Below are 12,487 nucleotides of genomic sequence, written 5' to 3'. Positions count from 1 at the left end.
AGCTGGATTTTAGCACTTGTTTACAATTAATAAAACCTTTCAAAAGAAATAATGATCATAGTGTAGGTGTTAAACTTAAAGCATTAGTGTAGCTAGCTGGATTTTGGCAATTGTTTACAATTAAAAAAACATTTTAAAAGAAATAATTAGCATTAGAGTATCTCGCTAACTATTTAGCCGGATTTTGGCACTTGTTTACAATTACATTTTTTATTAACAAAATAATGAGCATAGTGTAGGTATTAAATTTAAAGCATTAGAGTAGCCACCTTACTATTTAGTCGGAATTTGGCACTCGTTAACGATAAAAAAAACAACATTTTAATAGAAATAATGAGCATTAGAGTAACTAGCTAACTATTTACCCGGATTTTGGCACTTGTTTACAATTAAAAAAACCTTTTAAAAGAAATAATGGGCATAGTTTAGGTGTTAGATTTAAAACATTACACTAGCTAGCCAACCTTATAGCCGTATTTTTGCACTTGTTTACAATGAAAAAACATTTTAAAAGAAATAATGATCATAGTGTAGGTGTTAAACTTAAAGCATTAGTGTAGCTAGCTGGATTTTGGCACTTGTTTACAATTAAAAAAACATTTTAAAAGAAAAAAATGGGCATAGACAAGCTTGAATTAAAAGCATTACAGTAGCTAGCTAACGATCTAGCTGGATTTTAGCACTTGTTTACAATTAATAAAACCTTTCAAAAGAAATAATGATCATAGTGTAGGTGTTAAACTTAAAGCATTAGTGTAGCTAGCTGGATTTTGGCACTTGTTTACAATTAAAAAAACATTTTATAAGAAATAATTAGCATTATAGTAGCTAGCTAACTATTTAGCCGGATTTTGGCACTTGTTTACAATGAAAAAAAACATTTTATAAGAAATAATTAGCATTAGAGTATCTCGCTAACTATTTAGCTGGATTTTGGCACTTGTTTACAATTACATTTTTTATTAACAAAATAATGAGCATGGTGTAGGTATTAAATTTAAAGCATTAGAGTAGCCACCTTACTATTTAGTCGGAATTTGGCACTCGTTAACAATAAAAAAAAAACATTTTAATAGAAATAATGAGCATTAGAGTAACTAGCTAACTATTTACCCGGATTTTGGCACTTGTTTACAATTAAAAAAACATTTTAAAAGAAATAATTAGCATTAGAGTAGCTAGCTAACTATTTAGCCGGATTTTGGCACTTGTTTACAATGACATTTTTTTATTAACAAAATAATGAGCATAGTGTAGGTATTAAATTTAAAGCATTAGAGTAGCCATGTTACTATTTTGTCGGAATTTGGCACTTGTTAACAATAAAAAAAACATTTTAATAGAAATAATGAGCACAGACAAGCTGGAACTTAGTGTTAACGTAGCCAGCTAAGTAGCTAGCCATATTTTGTGAAAGTGTCATGTTCCTGGGTGACGACTTGTAGTCGTGGCAGCAACACGGCATCCAAAGAAAAGAGAGGGGAAGTGACGGCACACGGAACGAGGAGGAACTGTTTGGAATTAAGCATTCATGGAAGCTTCTCCACCCCCCCCAAAAAAAAAAAAAAAATCCGGGGAATATGACTTCCCGGGTCTTAATCTCCGGGCGCCCGGCTAAGCCGCTGACAGGTCCCCCACCTGGACAAGCTCGGACAATGTGGCGTTTCTTGTGGGAACATTGGCTAATCACAGCCACCTGCACTATCTGCGGCGGCCTTGGCTCCGGCTCGCTTTCATGCTTGTCTCTTATTCATCTTCTTCCCTCCTACAGGCTGCCGCCTGGATGCTCCACGTGAGTACCGAGTACAGCCAATCTGCTAAATAGGAAGGAGTCTGTCATATTACGCCCCCCAGGGAACGCTCTCCTCATAATATCATAAGCTGCTTAGCGCCCGGCGTCTATTTAAGGCATACATATTAATAGCTATAAGGAAGCCATATTCCGACTCTTCCCTCCCAATCACTCCGTGCTCTACCACGCTGCTAATAACTTCACACCGGACCACCTAATCCCCCGCCTGGACCACGACGCCTCGCCCTGGCGGGGGAGGGGCTCCGGATCACAGGACAAGGTGCCGCAGAAAAAGGTTTTTAGTCGTCGGCGAGGAAAAAAAACATGTTCTTTTTTTTCCCCCCTCCTCCCTTCTGTGGTGATTCCGGCGAGGCCGCCGCGTCGTCAAGACAAATAGATCAATTGGAGTTGTTCAAATTGCATCGTCAAGAAAAATACAAGTGAAATTGTAGTTATTTGAATTGTATCTTCAAAAAAAAAAAATGTAACTATTCAAATAATTGTATCGTCCAAAAAATTGCAGCTATTCAAATTGCATCGTCCAAAAAATATAAAACATGTTAGTTATTCAAATTGCATCGTCCCCAAAAATTGTAGTTATTCAAATTGCATCGTCAAAGAAAATTGTAGCTATTCAAAATGTATCGTCAACATAATATTGTATATATTCAAATTGCATCGTCAAGAAAAATACAAGTGAAATTGTAGTTATTTAAATTGCATCTTCAAAAAAAAAATGTAACTATTCAAATAATTGTGTCATTCCAAAAAATTGCAGCTATTCAAATTGCATCGTCAAAAATTATAATAGATGTTAGTTATTCTATTTGCATTGTCCCCAAAAAATTGTAGTTATTCACATTGCATCGTCAAAGAAAATTGTAGTTATTCAAAATGTATCGTCAACATAATATTGTATATATTCAAATTGCATCGTCCAAAAAGTATAAAACATGTTAGTTATTCAAATTGCATCGTCCCCAAAAATTTTGTTATTCAAATTGCAGTGTCCCCCCAAAAAATTGTAGTTATTCAAATTGCATCGTCAAAGAAAATTGTAGTTATTCAAATTGTATCGTCAAAAAAAAAATTGTAGTTATTTAAATTGCATCGTCCAAAAAAAAAAAATGTACTTAGTCAAATTTTATCGACAAAAAACATGGTTGGTATTCAAATTGCATCGTCCAAAAAATATAAAACATGTTAGTTATTCAAATTGCATCGTCCCCAAAAAATGTTGTTATTCAAATTGCATTGTCCCCGAAAAAAAATTGTAGTTATTCAAATTGCATCGTCAAAGAAAATTAAAGTTATTCAAAATGTATCGTCAAAGAAAATTGTAATTATTCAAAATGTATCGTCAACATAATATTGTATATATTCAAATTGCATCGTCCCCAAAAAAGTGGATATTCAAATTGGATCGTCAAACAAAAAACTTGAAGTTATTGAAATTGTATCGTCCAAAAAAAAAATTGTAGTTATTTAAATTGCATCGTCCAAAAAAAAAAAAATTTTACTTAGTCAAATTTTATCGTCAAAAAACATGGTTGGTATTCAAATTGCATCGTCCAAAAAATATAAAACATGTTAGTTATTCAAATTGCATCACCCCCCCCCAAAAAATTGTAGTTATTCAAATTGCATCGTCCCAAAAATATAAAACATGTTAGTTATTCAAAGTGCATCGTCCCCCCCCCAAAAATTGTAGTTATTCAAATTACATCGTCAAAGAAAATTAAAGTCATTCAAAATGTATCGTCAAAAAAAATTATAGTTATTCAAAATGTATCGTCAACATAATATTGTATATATTCAAATTGCATCGTCCCCAAAAAATACAAGTGAAATTGTAGTTATTTAAATTGCATCTTCAAGAAAAAAATGTGACTATTCAAATAATTGTATCGTTCCAAAAAATTGCAGCTATTCAAATTGCATCGTCTAAAAAATATAAAACGTGTTAGTTATTCAAATTGTATCGTCCCCCCAAAAATTGTAGTTATTCAAATTGCATCGTCAAAGAAAATTAAAGTTATTCAAAATGTATCGTCAAAAAAAATTGTAGTTATTCAAAATGTATCGTCAACATAATATTGTATATATTCAAATTGCATCGTCCAAAAAAAAAGTGGATATTCAAATTGCAGCGTCAAGAAAAATACAAGTGAAATTGTAGTTATTTAAATTGCATCTTCAAAAAAAAAAAAATGTAACTATTCAAATAATTGTATCGTTCCAAAAAATTGCAGCTATTCAAATTGCATCGTCCAAAAAATATAAAACATGTTAGTTATTCAAATTGCATCGTCCCCAAAAAATTTTGTTATTCAAATTGCATCGTCCCAAATTAAAAAATTGTAGTTATTCAAATTGCATCGTCAAAGAAAATTAAAGTTATTCAAAATGTATCGTCAACATAATATTGTATATATTCAAATTGCATCGTCCCAAAAAAAAGTGGATATTCAAATTGCATCGTCAAACAAAAAACTTGTAGTTATTCAAATTGAATCGTCAAAAAAAATAAAAAATGTTCCTATTCAAATTGTATCGTCCCCCCAAAAAATTGTAGTTATTTAAATTGCATCGTCCAAAAAAAAAAAAATTATTACTTACTCAAATTTTATCGTCAAAAAACATGGTTGGTATTCAAATTGCATCGTCCAAAAAATATAAAACATGTTAGTTATTCAAATTGTATCGTCCCCAAAAAATGTTGTTATTCAAATTGCATCGTCAGAGAAAATTGTAGTTATTCAAAATGTATCGTCAAACAAAAAACTTGTAGTTATTCAAATTGCATCGTCAAAAAAAATAAATTGTAGTTATTTAACTTGCATCGTCCAAAAAAAAAAAAATATTTTACTTAGTCAAATTTTATCGTCAAAAAACATGTTTGGTATTCAAATTGCGTAGTCCAAAAACAAATAAAAATTTATTAAAGTTGCATTGTCCCAAAAAAAAATGTTTTTTTTAAATTGCATTGTCAAATTTTTTTTTTAATACTATCAAATTGCATCGACAACATTTAAAAAAATAATTGCATCATCCAAATAAAATTGTAGTTATTCAAATTGCATCGTCAAAAAAAAAATTTTGCTGTTCAAATTTTATCGTCCCAAAAAATTTGTAGTTATTCAAACTGTATTGTTTAAAATTTGTTTTGTTATTCAAATTGCATCATCCCAAAAAAATTGTAGTTATTCAAATTGCATCGTCAAAAAAAATAAAAAATGTTGCTATTCAAATTGTATCGTCAAAAAAAAAAAAATTGTAGTTATTTAAATTGCATCGTCCCAAAAAAAAAATGTTACCTAGTCAAATTTTATCGTCAAAAAACATGGTTGGTATTCAAATTGCGTAGTCCAAAAACAAATAAAAATGTTATTAAAGTTGCATTGTCCCAAAAAAAATGTTTTTTTAAATTGCATCGTCAAATTTTTTTTTAATACTATCAAATTGCATCGACAACATTTAAAAAAAAATTGTAGTTATTAAAATTGCATCATCAAAAAAAATAAAAAATGTTGCTATTCAAATTGTATCGTCCCCCCCAAAAAAATTGGAGTTATTTGAATTGCATCGTCCAAAAAAAAAAAAAAATTTTACTTAGTCAAATTTTATCGTCAAAAAACATGGTTGGTATTCAAATTGCGTAGTCCAAAAACAAATAAAAATGTTATTAAAGTTGGATTGTCCCCCCCAAAAAATGTTTTTTTAAATTGCATCGTCAACATTTTTTTTTAATACTATCAAATTGCATCGACAACATTAAAAAAAAAAAAATTTTAGTTATTAAAATTGCATCATCCAAGTAAAATTGTAGTTATTCAAATTGCATCGTCAAAGAAAATAAAAAATGTCGCTATTCAAATTGTATCGTCTAAAAAAAAAAATTGTAGTTATTTAAATTGCATCATCCAAAAAAAAAAAAATTTACTTAGTCAAATTTTATCGTCAAAAAACATGTTTGGTATTCAAATTGCGTAGTCCAAAAACAAATAAAAATGTTATTAAAGTTGCATTGTCCCAAAAAAAAAAGTTTTTTTAAATTGCATCGTCAAAATTTTTTTTTAATACTATCAAATTGCATCGACAACATTTAAAAAAAAAAAATTGTAGTTATTAAAATTGCATCATCCAAATAAAGTTGTAGTTATTCAAATCGCATCGTCAAAAAAAAAATAAAACATGTTGCTATTCAAATTGTATCGTCCCCCCCAAAAAATTTTAGTTATTTAAATTGCATTGTCCAAAAAAAAATAATTTTACCGAGTCAAATTTTATCGCCAAAAAACATGGTTGGTATTCAAATTGCGTAGTCCAAAAACAAATAAAAATGTTATTAAAGTTGCATTGTCCCAAAAAAAAATGTTTTTTTAAATTGCATCATCCAAATTTTTTTTTAATAATATCAAATTGCATCGACAACATTAAAAAAAAAAAAATTGTAGTTATTAAAATTGCATCATCCAAATAAAATTGTAGTTATTCAAATTGCATCGTCCCCAAAAAAAATGTTGCTGTTCAAATTGCATCATCCCCAAAAAATTGTAGTTATTCAAATTACATCGTCCCAAAAAAATGTTGATATTCAAACTTTGTCGTCCAAAAAAAATGTTAGTTATTCAAATTGCATCGTCAAAAAAAATAAAAAATGTTGCTATTCAAATTGTATTGTCTAAAATAAAAAATTGTAGTTATTTAAATTGCATCGTCCCAAAAAAAAAATTACTTAGTCAAATTTTATCGTCAAAAAACATGGTTGGTATTCAAATTGCGTAGTCCAAAAACAAATAAAAATGTTATTAAAGTTGCATTGTCCCAAAAAAAAGTGTTTTTTTAAATTGCATCGTCAAATTTTTTTTTAATACTATCAAATTGCATCGACAACATTTAAAAAAAAAAATTGTAGTTATTAAAATTGCATCATCCAAAGAAAATTTTAGTTATTCAAATTGCATCGTCCCCAAAAAAATTTTGCTGTTCAAATTGTATCGTCCCAAAAAATTTGTAGTTATTCAAACTGTATCGTCTAAAATTTGTTTTGTTATTCAAATTGCATCATCCCAAAAAATTTTAGTTATTCAAATTGCATCGTCAAAAAAAAAAAAAATGTTGCTATTGAAATTGTATCGTCAAAAAAAAAAAATTTGAGTTATTTATCCCAAAAAATTGGTATTTATTCAAACTGTATCGTTTAAAATGTGTTTTGTTATTCAAATTGCATCATCCCAAAAAAATTGTAGTTATTCAAATTGCATCATCCCCAAAAAATTGTAGTTATTCAAATTACATCGTCCCAAAAAAATGTTGATATTCAAACTTTGTCGTCCCAAAAAAATGTTAGTTATTGAAATTGCAACGTCAAAAAAAAAAAAAAATGTTGCTATTCAAATTGTATCGTCCCCCCCCCAAAAATTGTAGTTATTTAAATTGCATCGTCCAAAAAAAAAAAATTTTACTTAGTCAAATTTTATCGTCAAAAAACATGGTTGGTATTCAAATTGCGTAGTCCAAAAACAAATACAAATGTTATTAAAGTTTCATTGTCCCAAAAAAAAATGTTTTTTTAAATTGCATCGTCCCAATTTTTTTTTAATACTATCAAATTGCATCGACAAAATTTTAAAAAAAAATTTACATCGTCCCAAAAAAATGTTGATATTCAAACTTTGTCGTCCAAAAAAATGTTAGTTATTCAAATTGCGTCGTCAAAAAAAAAATAAAAAAAAAAATTTGTTAAAAAAATTTAATTTTACTTATTCAAATTTTATTGTAGAAAAATGGTAGTTATTCAAATTGCATAGTCCAAAAAACAAACAAAAAAATGTTATTAAAGTTGCATGGTCCCCAAAAAAAAAGGTTTTTAAATTGCATCGTCAAAAAAAAAATTGTAATATTATCAAATTATATCGACAACATTTTTTTTTTTAATTGTAGTTATTCAAATTGCATCCTCCCCAAAATTTTAGCTATTCAAATTGCATCGTAAAAAAAACAAAGCACATTTTAATTATTCAAATTGCATAAAAAAACAAAAAAACATTTTAATTTCTCGAATTGTATCATCCCAAATATTTTTTTTGTTTTTCAAATTGCATTGTCTCCCCCCAAAAATTGTACCTATTGAAGTCGCATTTTCCGCCAAAAAAGTAAAATTGTACTCATTCAAATTGTATCGTCAATTATTATAATAATAATAATAATAATTGTAGTTATTAAAATTGAAGTGTCACTTTTTAAAAAAAAATTGTAGTTATTCAAATTGCATTGTCCAAAAAAATTAAATTAAAAATCACCAACATTTTTTTGTTATTTAAATTGCATCGTGAAAAAAATAAAATAATTGTAGTTATTCAAATTGCATCATCCCAAAAAAATTTAATATAAAATAAAAATTGGAGTTATTAAAATGACATCGTCCCCCAAAAATAAAAATAGTAGTTATACAAATAGCATCGTTAAAAAAATGTTGTTATTCAAAATGCATCGTCCGAAAAAAATAAAAAAATAAAAAATTATAGTTATTCAAATTGCATTGTCAATAATAATAATAATAATACTAATACTAATTGTGGTTATTCAAATTGAATCGTCATTTTTTTTAATTGTAGTTATTCAAATTGCATCGTCCTAAAAATAAAATAAAAAATTACCCAAAAAAGTTTGTTATTCAAATTGCATCGTCAAAAAAATTGAATAATTGTAGTTATTCAAATTGCATTGTCAAAATTAAAAAAAGGAAAAATATTTTGTAATTCAAATTGAATCGTCCTAAAAATAAAATTAAAATTACCCAAAAAAGTTTGTTATTCAAATTGCATCGTCAAAAAAAATTAAATAATTGTAGTTATTCAAATTGCATTGTCAAAATTAAAAAAAGGAAAAATATTTTGTTATTCAAATTGAATCGTCCCCCCCAAAATTTTAAATTATAGTGTTTTAAATTGCATCGTCAAAAAAAATAAAAAATAAAATAAAAATTGGAGTTATTCAAATTGCATCGTCCCAAGAAAATCTAAATTGTAATTATTTAACTTGCATCGTCAAAAAAATAGTAGTTATACAAATAGCATCATTAAAAAAAATGTTATTCTAAAAGCATAGTCCAAAAAATTAAATATATTAAAAATTGTAGTCATTTAAATTGCATCGTCCAAAAAAATAGTAGTTATACGAATAGCATCGTTAAAAAAAAAGTTTTTATTTAAAATGCATCGTCCCAAAAATAAAAATATTAAAAATTGTAGTTATTCAAATTACATTGTCCAAAAAAATTTGATTTAAAATTACAAAATAATGTTTGTTATTCAAATTGCATCGTCCAAAAAATAAATTTAAGTTATCCAAATTGCATCGTCAAAAAAACTTAAATTTTGTAGTTATTCAAATTGCATTGTCAAAAAACAATAAAGACAAAAACATTTAGTTATTCAAACTTCATTGTCTTCAGCATTTTTTTTAAAATTGTAGTGTTTCAAGTTGCAGCGTCCCAAAAAAATAAAAAATAAAATGAAAATTGGAGTTAGAGTTAAAATTGGTCCCCAAAAAATAAAAATTTTAGTTATTTAAATTGCATCGTCAAAAGAATAGTAGTTATACAAATAGCATCATTACAAATAATTTTTTATTCAAAATGCATCGTCCAAAAAAATAAAACAATTAAAAATTGTAGCTATTCTTATCTAAAAAAATAAAATTAAAAATGACAAAAAAATGTTATTCAAATTGCATCGTCAAAAAAATAAAATAATTGTAGTTATTCGAATTGCATCGTCAAAAAAAAAAAAAAAAAAAAAAAATGTAGTCATTCAAATTGCATCGTCCCCAATTTTTTAAAAAAATTTGTAGTGTTTCAAATTGCAGCTACCAAAAAAATAAAAATTAAATAATAATTGGAGATAATCAAATTGCATCGTCCCAAAAAAATAAAATGTTAAGCTATTTAAATTGCATCGTCAAAAAAAATAGTAGTTATACAAATAAAAAAAATAAAAAAAATTGTAGTTATTCATATTGCATTGCTCCAAAAAATTAAATAAAAAATTACTAAATAATGTTTGTTATTCAAATTGCATCGTCAAAAAAAAATAAATAATTGTAGTTATTCAAATTGCATTGTCAAAATAAAGAAATAATATGTAGTTATTCAAATTGCATCGTCTCCAAAAAGTTGAAAATTGTAGTGTTTCAAATTTCATCGTCAAAAAAAAAATTAAATAAAAATTGGAGTTATTCAAATTGCATTGTCCCAAAAAAATAAAAATTGTAGTTATTTAAATTACATCATCAAAAGAATAGTAGTTATACAAATAGCATCGTTAAAAAAATAAAAATGTTGTTATTCAAAATTCATCGTCCAAAAAAATAAAAAAATAAAAAATTGTAGTTATTCAAATTGCATTGTCCAAAAATATAAAATATAAAATTAATAAAAAATGTTTGTTATTCAAATTGCACCGTCAAAAAAAATTAAATAATTGTAGTTATTCAAATTGCATTGTCAAAATAAAAAAAAAAACACATTTTATTATTCAAATTGCATTGTCCCCAAATTTTTTTGAAATTGTAGTGTTTCAAATTGCAGCGTCCAAAAAAATAAAAATAAAATAAAAATTGGAGTTATTCAAATTGCGTCGTCCCAACAAAATTCAAATTGTAGTTATTTAAATTGCATCGTTAAAATAAAAAATTTTGTTATTCAAATTGCATCGTCCAAAAAAATAAAAACATTAAAAATTGTAGTTATTCAAATTGCATCGTCCAAAAATATAAAAAATAAAATGAAAAATTGTAGTTATTCAAATTGCATTGTCCCAAAAAATGAATTTAAAAATTACAAAAAAAAATTTGTTATTCAAATTGCATCGTCAAAAAAAAATTAAATAATTGTAGTTATTCAAATTGCATCGTCCCCCAAATGTTTTTAAATTGTAGTGTTTCAAATTGCATTGTCCAAAAATATAAAAAATAAAATGAAAAATTGTAGTTATTCAAATTGCATTGTCCCAAAAAATGAATTTAAAAATTACAAAAAAAAATTTGTTATTCAAATTGCATCGTCAAAAAAAAATTAAATAATTGTAGTTATTCAAATTGCATCGTCCCCCAAATGTTTTTAAATTGTAGTGTTTCAAATTGCAGCGTCAAAAAATAAATTGATAAAAATGAAAAAAAACAAAATAAAATAATTGGAGTTATTCAAATTGCATTGTCCAAAAAATGCAGTTAAAAATTAAAAAAAAATGTTTGTTATTCAAATTGCATCGTCCAAAAAAATACAATAATTGTAGTTATTCAAATGGCATTGTCAAAATAAAAATAAAAAATAAAAAAAAATTGTTATTCAAATTGCATCTTCCCCAAATTTTTTTTTAAATTGTAGTGTTTCAAATTGCATCTTCAAAAAAAAATTAAATAATTGTAGTTATTCAAATTGCATCGTCCCCCAAATGTTTTTAAATTGTAGTGTTTCAAATTGCAGCGTCAAAAAATAAATTGATAAAAATGAAAAAAAACAAAATAAAATAATTGGAGTTATTCAAATTGCATTGTCCAAAAAATGCAGTTAAAAATTAAAAAAAAAAGTTTGTTATTCAAATTGCATCGTCCAAAAAAATACAATAATTGTAGTTATTCAAATGGCATTGTCAAAATAAAAATAAAAAATAAAAAAAAATTGTTATTCAAATTGCATCTTCCCCAAATTTTTTTTTAAATTGTAGTGTTTCAAATTGCATCTTCAAAAAAAAAAAAAAATTGGACTTATTCAAATTGCATGGTCCCAAAAAATAAAAATTGTAGTTATTTATATTTCATCGTCAAAAAAATAGTAGTTATACAATAGCATTGTTAAAAAAAAAAAAAGTTATTTAAATTGCATCGTCCAAAAAAATTAAAACATTTGAAATTTTAGTTATTTAAATTGCATTGTACCAAAAAATTAAATTAAAACCTACAAAATTTTTTTTGTTTTTCAAATTGCATCGTCAAAACAAATAAAATAATTGTAGTTATTCAAATTGTATTGTCAAAATAAATAATAATAATAAAAAAAATGTATTTCTTCAAATTGCATCATCCCCAAATTTTTTTTTTTAATTTTAGTGTTTCAAATTGCATCTTCAAAAAAAAAAAAAAAAGAATTGGAGTTATTCAAATTGCATGGTCCCCAAAAATAAAATTTTTTGTTATTTAAATTTCATCGTCAAAAAAATAGTAGTTATACAATAGCATTGTTAAAAAAAAATGTTATTTAAATTACATCGTCCCAAAAAATTAAAACATTTCAAATTTTAGTTATTCAAATTACGTTGTCCCAAAAAATTAAATCAAAAACTACAAAAAAAATTTAGTTTTTCAAATTGCATCGTCAAAACAAATCAAATAATTGTAGTTATTCAAATTGTATTGTCAAAATAAATAATAATAAAAAAAAAAAGTATTTCTTCAAATTGCATCATCCCCAATTTTTTTTTTAATTGTAGTGTTTCAAATTGCAGCATCAAAAAAATAAAATTTGGAGGTATTCAAATTTCACCAAGACAGTACAATACAGTCAAAATATACTCTGATCGTCCTTCATGAAATCTGCACTAATGATTACCTTGCAAGTGTACGTAATCAAATTGCATCGTCAAAAAATAAATTAAGAAAAATGACCCAAAAAAAAATAAATAATTGAAGTTA

At 25.7% G+C, this 12,487-nt stretch overlaps 1 long non-coding RNA gene across 1 annotated transcript in view; it reads left to right on the top strand.

The window, feature by feature from the left end:
- Nucleotides 1–12,487, top strand: part of LOC133543362 (uncharacterized) — a 171,307-nt gene that overhangs the window by 20,492 nt on the left and 138,328 nt on the right. The window lies entirely within an intron of this gene.

The sequence above is a fragment of the Nerophis ophidion genome, linkage group LG26, assembly GCF_033978795.1.
Source record: "Nerophis ophidion isolate RoL-2023_Sa linkage group LG26, RoL_Noph_v1.0, whole genome shotgun sequence".
NCBI classification, from domain to species: domain Eukaryota; kingdom Metazoa; phylum Chordata; class Actinopteri; order Syngnathiformes; family Syngnathidae; genus Nerophis; species Nerophis ophidion.
Note: the sequence above shows the minus strand (reverse complement) of the source record. Positions and strands in the feature narration are given on the sequence as shown.